This window comes from Miniopterus natalensis, chromosome 1 (assembly GCF_054644295.1).
Source record: "Miniopterus natalensis isolate mMinNat1 chromosome 1, mMinNat1.hap1, whole genome shotgun sequence".
In the NCBI taxonomy this organism is placed as follows: Eukaryota; Metazoa; Chordata; class Mammalia; order Chiroptera; family Miniopteridae; genus Miniopterus; species Miniopterus natalensis.
In genome coordinates, this window is record NC_142081.1 from 63,062,701 (window position 1) to 63,070,704 (window position 8,004).

General features: G+C 39.4%; 1 pseudogene; it reads right to left on the minus strand.

The window, feature by feature from the left end:
* Positions 1-3,736: 3,736 nt before the first annotated feature.
* On the minus strand, positions 3,737-4,531 carry LOC148094160 (small ribosomal subunit protein uS2 pseudogene; annotated as a pseudogene).
* Positions 4,532-8,004: the final 3,473 nt, after the last annotated feature.

Consider the following 8,004-nt stretch of genomic DNA (forward strand, 5'->3'; position numbering starts at 1 on the left):
GCTGATTTGCACCTTCTAGGTTGCTACAATATCCCCATAAACCTCTCTTCTTAGAAGAAACACGGCTCCGTCAAAACAAGTCTTTGAAAATATTGACCAAGCAGTAATAAACAACACTCCTCAAATGTGCTGTATATAAAAAAAAAATAACCTCTTGAGGGGCAACACCAGTTTTATTTTTACTCATTAGGCTTTGCGCTTTTGCCAACACTAGTAAAGGATGTGGTCAATCTAGCTCATAAAAGTAAAGCTATTTTTTTTTTTTTTAAATCTGAGGAAATGATCTATATTTCCTTCCCTGGTTATTCAGATAGATAAAAATATCATCTTTTCAAAAACTGTTCCCAGCAGACAAGGAGATGTTTATATTTGGCGCTGTGAATGAGGATCTATAGTTAAGTAAATGGAAATATACCCGATCAAATTACATTGCCTTTAGCAAATAATAGCAATGCGAGCCCCTTGGTACTGACCACGTTGTTCAATACATTTGTTAATTCGTGTTATTTAAAGTAGGAAATCAAAGTGCAGAGTAACCCTTTTGGCTGGAGAGGGAAATGGATGGCTGCCCCACCAGGACGGGGACAGCCCGGGAGCCGGGCGCCGCAGCTCCGAGCCTGAGGCAGCGTGAACCCCAACGGGCCTGCTCGGGGCCACGCTGCAGCGACTGAAAATCAATCTGCCAACACGCCCTCGCCGTGAAAGCAGAAACGGACTCAAGGACAAGCAGCAGGAGGAATCTGAACAGGAATCAAGCACAAATAATAGAAATAGCCACAAACGAACCATCTCTGATGGTGTGCTTTCCATGACTAGGCGCTATTTGAGTTGTGGATATCTGAGAAGCTCGCCCCCTTTCTCATTACCCATAAAAATATTTCACTTGTCCTGTGTCTTTTCTCCACCCATTTCTTCTCTTTCACTTTTCTCCCTTTTTTTCCTACCACATTTCCTCTTCCCTGTCTTGTCTTTTCCCCTTCTTTCCTTTCTGGTTCACTCTCTAAACATCTTTCCTCCCCTTCCCTGCGTCCCGGCCCCAAGCCAAGCATTGTGTAAGGACTCACAGAGGAACACAGATGACATTCTGGTTTCTGTACTAGAGTCCCCAGCGAAGAGTCACAAGAAAATATGCAATAATATGAAGGTGCAGGCACCGTAACAGAGCTAGGGCACTAGCTCTCATGTTATAATTTGGCAGATTAGCTGACTGAACTTCCTAGCTGAATTCACTCTTTCACAAAAAGTGTTCACCATCTGTCACCTGTGAAATAGTGTCCTTAATAGTCTCTTCGTCTTTCTTACCAGCCTATACTTCCCACATCTGTCTGCATTCTCATCATATTTCTCACCAGCTTAAAATCCTTAATTTCAATCAAATCCCTCATTCACTGATTTATTGATTTATTGAGTGATTGATTCAGATATCCTGTGATGAATATGTTGTTTTAGTTTGCCTGTAGGAGGAAATAAAAACCCTTACTATAGTAAATATATTTATGGTCCTCTAGTCCACCCTAGCTTTCCTCTTCACCCTTTTCATGTAGTGTGCTGGTTTTCTTCCTTCCATCGGTCCATTTCTTACTCATTCTTTGAATGAACTCAGATGCACTTTCCTCTATGGAGCCTTTTCTGACTCCTTGCTCACCGTGGAAGACTGCTGGTTTTTTTGCCCCTGAAACTTTTTCAATGCTTCTTCTTTTTTTCAAAAAAATATTTCTTTATTGATTTCAGAGAGAAGAAGGGAGAGGGAAAGAGAGAGATAGAAACATCAATGATTGATAGAAACATCATCATTGATCGGGTCCCTCCTGCACCCCCTTCCTCAACCCAGGCATGTGCCCTGACTGGGAATCGAACCGTGATCTTCTGGATCCCAGGTCGATGCTCAGCCACTGAACCATGCCCGGCCAGGCTCAATGCTTCTTTTAAAGCCTTCACTTACCCTGGGTATAATGTAGTAATTTTATTTTGATTGATTTTTCAAAAAATACTTTCCATCATAAAGTTAATATATGCTTCTTGTAGCATTTTTAGAGAATGCAGAAAAGTTGAATAAATGAAAATATTATTCATAGTTCTACCATTGACAACCATTGTAAATATTTTTATTCTTGCCTGATCTTTCTTTCTGATCAACATTAGAGAGGTTTTGCTAAGCTTACACAAGTCTCACTTACCAGAGATTAGCTAATGGTCCCAGAAAATTGCTGGTGACATAATAAATGCACAACAAGTATTAGTTAAATAAACAAGAGGAGACAAAACAAACCAAGGAGTGGAGAAAGATTATGATGAAGAAATAGAGGGCCAAGAATAATCTGCATTTTTAAACTTTTGATGCTGTCATAGTTCTGATTTAAGAAGGATTTAAAAAATTATAATTCTGAATATTGCTTTCATTCAATTACATTGAAATTTGGGTTAATATTTTCCTCCTAATCCTGTGCTACAAAAATAAAGATCTACAGTTTTTCAGACCACAGAGAAGAGCTGTGGAGAAATCCTGAAGTTCCTATGATCCTAAGCTAATACATAGGACATCATGACTCTAAAAGCAAATTGCCTGGTCATGAAAAGAAATTCTATGTCATATGTTCTGTTTACTACTAGGAGTTCTGAGATGGGCAACCTAAGACTCAAAAACATCACCATTGCTGAGATTAATGTGGTTTATTTTAATCACAGTGATAATGGGAGTAATTATGTCTGCTATAAAAATATTTTTAAATATCCTATTTAAAATATCCTGTTATTTTCTCAACAGTTTTTCATTTTCTTCATGAAAGACTGTCTGATTGCTGAAAGGCAGCGTGGAAAATGAGAAAGCTTAAACGTTGAAGCTGAACCAGGCCGTGCCACTTACCACCTATGAGGCTTTGGGAAAGTAGCTCAACTGCTGAGCTTCTAGCTCTACTGGCTTTGTAGTTTTGGTGAGAATTAAAAGTAGTGAAAATTGTGCAAATGTTGGTACATAATAGGTGTCAATATATGTTATTTTCTTATCTTAACTTTTCTTCTTTTCTTCATATACAGTTTCTTCACTGTGTGTAAATGCTCGCTCATGCTGTGAATGGATGACAAGGACATCATGACAGCTAAAGAATCTGCCCTTTGCTGAGCTGGTTTGGCTCAGCGGTTAGAGCGTTGGTCCTGAGCGCTGAAGGGTCTCAAGTTCGATCCTGGTCAAGGGCACATGCCTCAGTTGCAAGCTCAATACCCGTTGATGTTTCTCTCTCTCTCTCTCTCCCTCTCTCCCTCCCTACCACTTTCTCTAAACAATCAATGGAAAAAATATCCTTGGGTGAAGATTAACAACAGCACCAAAAAAGAATCTGCCTTTGTTTTGCATAACTTTACAGCCTCTTAGTCATCCAGATGGAACCTGTAAATAATAATGGTTGTCTAGTGCTTTTCAACTGCTTTCTCATTGTAATGTGCTTTAAAAAAAATGAGATAGTGCCCTTAACAATGATTACCCAAGCCAAATTACTTTTCTCCCTTTAATATACTTTTCACGATACGCGGTGTTGGAGACAATTTATAAGAAACCTTAACTTTTAGAGAAAAAAACGAAAGGAAAATTAAAATGTAGACAAGTAAAAATTAGACATAGGGATCAGAAAATTGCACAGTTCCTATAACATGGATTTTTAAAAATTTGTTTTGTTATTGAAATTGTTTACTTTTTGTTACCCTTATTTTGATTTTATTTTTTAAGCATCAATGAAAGAACAGCTTAGGACCGCTCAGGGGTTGCTCCTACCCATCCGGCGGCCCGAGCAGTGGGGTCCGCAGGCCAGTCCTGCTCACCTTCAGGCCAGTCTGCGACCTCAGGTTGCACAGCAGTGACCTCGGGAGCGGGAGCAGCCCCTTCACCCTGAAATCCCGTCTTGGTCACGGCCTTTTCAGCAGCGGCCTGCTCTTCCTTTGCAATCTCGTCAGGATTCTGCAGAAGTAGAGACCAGGCAGGACCTCCCCGTGGGTGCTCAAGGGGAGGGGGCCTGCTCTGCATGTGCGGAACCTCACAGGCCAGCACCCACCACTCAGCCCCACTGAGGGAGTCCCCTTGTTGCGGGGATGACAATGGCCACACAGCGCAGAGAGTCGGTGCTACACAGAGCAGGGCAGGCAGGTAACATCAGGTTAACATGAGACGCCTCTGTGACATCTGGAGCTCAGCCCTGGGATCAGCGACCACCAGAAGATGTGGCTCCTGGAAGGCTGCTCAGATCCAGTCAGTGGCCGTCCCAGGTCAGCAACAGGGGTGGCTCCAGTGACAGCAGCAGCAAACTTAAGCCCAGCTCACTGGCCAGCATTCCTGGAGGATGTGACACTGACGTCAACCACGTTTTCAATGGCAGCAATGACTCGAGCTGCCGGCAGGAAGCTTCTCCCAGGTTCTCTTCAGATTTGAGGCAATGCCATCCTTTTTCCTTCTGTAGATGTCCTGCTCTGTTTGGAGATGAAGGTTGGTGCCACCTGAGTGGGGTCTTGCTGCAAGGAATTTGAGAACATCAAGGGCTCTGGACATTGTGACAGTTTCCTTTTAAGTTACGACGGGGAGCCCCGAGCCAGTCGTGCGAACCCTCCTCTCGGTAGCGCGGAACGGCCCCTTTAATTTGGTCAGGCTTATTTTATGCACCATAAAAAAGATGAGTAATTCTTTCAAAATTCTTTTTTGGGGTAGTGCTTTGAAAGGGAATAAACAACATTTTAGTGACAAGTAATATCCGAAATCTAATTTCACTTGAAATTATTTTTATTATGTGAGGAATCATATTTGCAGAGAATACAATCTACCCATTGACACATTTAAGTTATTAAACAGTGGAAGAAAACAATGCTGCCGTTATTTAGCCTTTAGAAGTAACAGATGATTACTGATTCCTTTAGCAAACGTGTGCTTTGATAAGGCTTGCCGGTCAACCCAAGAGAAAAGCTCGGGGAACACAGGACAATATAATATTGACCATAAAGCTTTAAGATGTTGTAAACATTGTGTTCATTCTATTTCACCCATCCATCTATCCACCTGTGCTTTTATATTTAAAAAAACAAATTATCTCATAATAATTTTCTGTTCTTTTATTTTTACAACAACAAACCTTATTTCCCAGGAAATGTAATTATTTTTCTATTGAGGAACATACATGGCTGGGAATTGAGCCTTGATCTACTGGATCCTAGGTCGATGCTCAACCACTGAGCCACACCCCGCTGGGCCAAACTGCATGATTCTCAATCTATATAAATAAATTTAATGACATGCAAATAAAAAATTCAGCTGGTAAACACCAAATACTACCTTTGTCTTTCTACTACATTCCCTCTTAGTTCTACTTCTTTCTGTTTCAGTTTTTATACTGAATATGTATTATTTTTTATAATTATATGGATCTTTTTTAATCAATTGCACAAGTAGTAGATTAGGATGCCCTTCCCAAAGCAGCTAATGCTGATAGCTAATGACAGTCACTTTGTTGAAAACTCTGTCCTTTCCATACTTAACCTCTCTTAATCTTTACAACAAACTTTAGTTCACCTAAGCCTCACAGTCACTGTATGAGGCGTGTATCATGATCCTCATTTTAAAATTCAAGCTTACAGGCCACATTATTAGTGCATGGTAGAAATAATACTCTGAAAAGTTACACGAGCCCACAGTGAAATTAATAACTTCATAAGTTATGATAAGGAGATTATATATGTAAAGTATTTGCCTAAGTATTACACATGTGGATGCGCACACACACACACACACACACACACACACACAAAGGTGATGGTGCTAGTGGGGGCTGTCGTGATCGTCTCATAATATTTAAAGAGTTATGTGAAAAAGAGAGAACCCCCCCCCTTTTTTTTGGTGGTTTTAAAGGATTGAACTCAGACCAACACAGTGGAAATTAGTGAATGGAGATTTCCAATTAATATAGAATTGCTGAGATATTGGCTTAGTTGACAATTTATTCCGGGAAATATTAAAGCAGAATCTGAATGATCATGTATCAGGAATATTTTATAGGGGAGATTTATGTTGAGTGAAGATTTTTATTAGGTACTCTACTTATTTAAAGCTCTGGAATTCTTTTTAACTTCAAGTTTTTATAATTCAGTTGTCTTTTATCTTCCTTAACTAGTCATTGTTTTTCCATGTTCTTCACACATCTTAAGAAGTGCATTTTTCCTCTACTGCTTTATTTCAATGTACGCACTTGCTATTGGAACCAAATGACGGTTCTCTTCAACTTCACAGCTAGAAACTTTAACATCATTGCAGTCTGGGTTTCCAGTGCCCATTACAAACAAATCTGGGTTTTGAATGAACCTGATAAGAGGGATGTTGTCCAAAGAAATCAAATATGATCTCCTTTCCACGAATGGGGCAGGTGGTGTCTCAGAGGCCTGATCTGGGCAATGATTTGGAATTTGGAGCCAAAAGAGACAGAGACAATTAGCAGAGGCAAATCTTAGGGATTTCCAAGGTCAGTACGCAGTGTAAACAGTCTGGGAACAGTTGCCAAAACCAAATGGAACAAAACAAGGAAGGTGAAACAATTCTCAAAGCTAGGAGGGTAGAAAGCAAGAGCAGATGATTTCTGAAATGGCTTAGGGCAGTGGAATAAAGGCAAGAGTGGAGAAATTCTCCAACCTGGATTTCAGATTATGCCATCTTCACAGCCTCAGTGAGTATGGCAATAGCCAGAAGAGACAGACACCAGACCTCACCTTAAATTGATACCCTCAGCTAACATCATTAATTTATTTAAAAATGTTTAATGAATGCATCTTATGAGCAAATCACTTTGCTCACTACAATAAAAAGTATAAAAAAGAATAGTCACGGATCTTGTTCTCAAAGAGCTTCCTTTCTAATGAGTGGAAAGATGGATAGAGATACAGTAAAAAGTACAAAAACATATGCCATCCATAAATTAAGTGGTAGGAGAAAATAGATTTATTTATGGCCTGGTTAGGTAAATATGTAAGCAGGCAAATAAGAGAGGAAGAATGAAAGTAATTCACGAAGAAAACTTTTCCAAAACTTTCCCAAAGACATTACACCACTTTTAAATTTCTAGCCCAGTACAATCCTACACTCAGATTGAATTTAATTTATGAAAGCAAATATACAAAAACACAGTTCATGAGATTTTAGAGTTAGAATGGCCCTGGAAATCAACCGACCCGTGTCCTCTGCATGGAGTTACTGTGGATCAGAGTGGTTGAAGAACTTGCCCAAATCACACAGCAGCTTTATTTGAGTTTTGTTTGTCTAACTCACAGCCATTCACAGGAGATGATTCCTCATGCGAGTCTGTATTCACTTTTTGTTAAAATATTTTTGCCCTCATTGAAAAACACATGAATGAGTTTGATAAATCTGTTGTTGTTCAACAGCTGAAAGCATTAAGCCTGATAAACTTGCTTAAACTGATGCATGAAAATTTATATAACTCCCAAGCCATGTGATGGTTGACTGCTGTATACACTAACACTGTGAAAATGCCTTTTGGATTCCATATTATTTCTTCTAGAACTTCCTCAGAATGTAATATTAGGGCATGCTTTATTACAAATATTATATCTATCTAATCAAACACTGGTGTGGACCCTGACAGCCATCCTGTCTTTAGACCCAATCATTAAAAGTTTCCTACCGTAATTTAATAACAGCTCTACAGAATGACCCTGAAGCCTGCATTCCTCTGTGCTACTCTCCTACATTTCTTTTAAAGAATCATTGAGGACACTGAAAATATAAAATATGATCTACTTATGGATGTGTGATGGGTTTTATTTTACAATACCTAATCCTATTTATAACTGCTTTGTAATGAACTTAGAGGACAAATAGCACCATTTTGCTTGGGTTTAAGTGAGAAATCTCAGACACAATATGGTCAGAGTGTGTTAATGGCAGAAACATCGAAAAACACAGCTGTGGATTAAATACAAGTGTGTTTTTTTCCTAGAAGTTCCTTCTTTTCCAATAAGTATAGA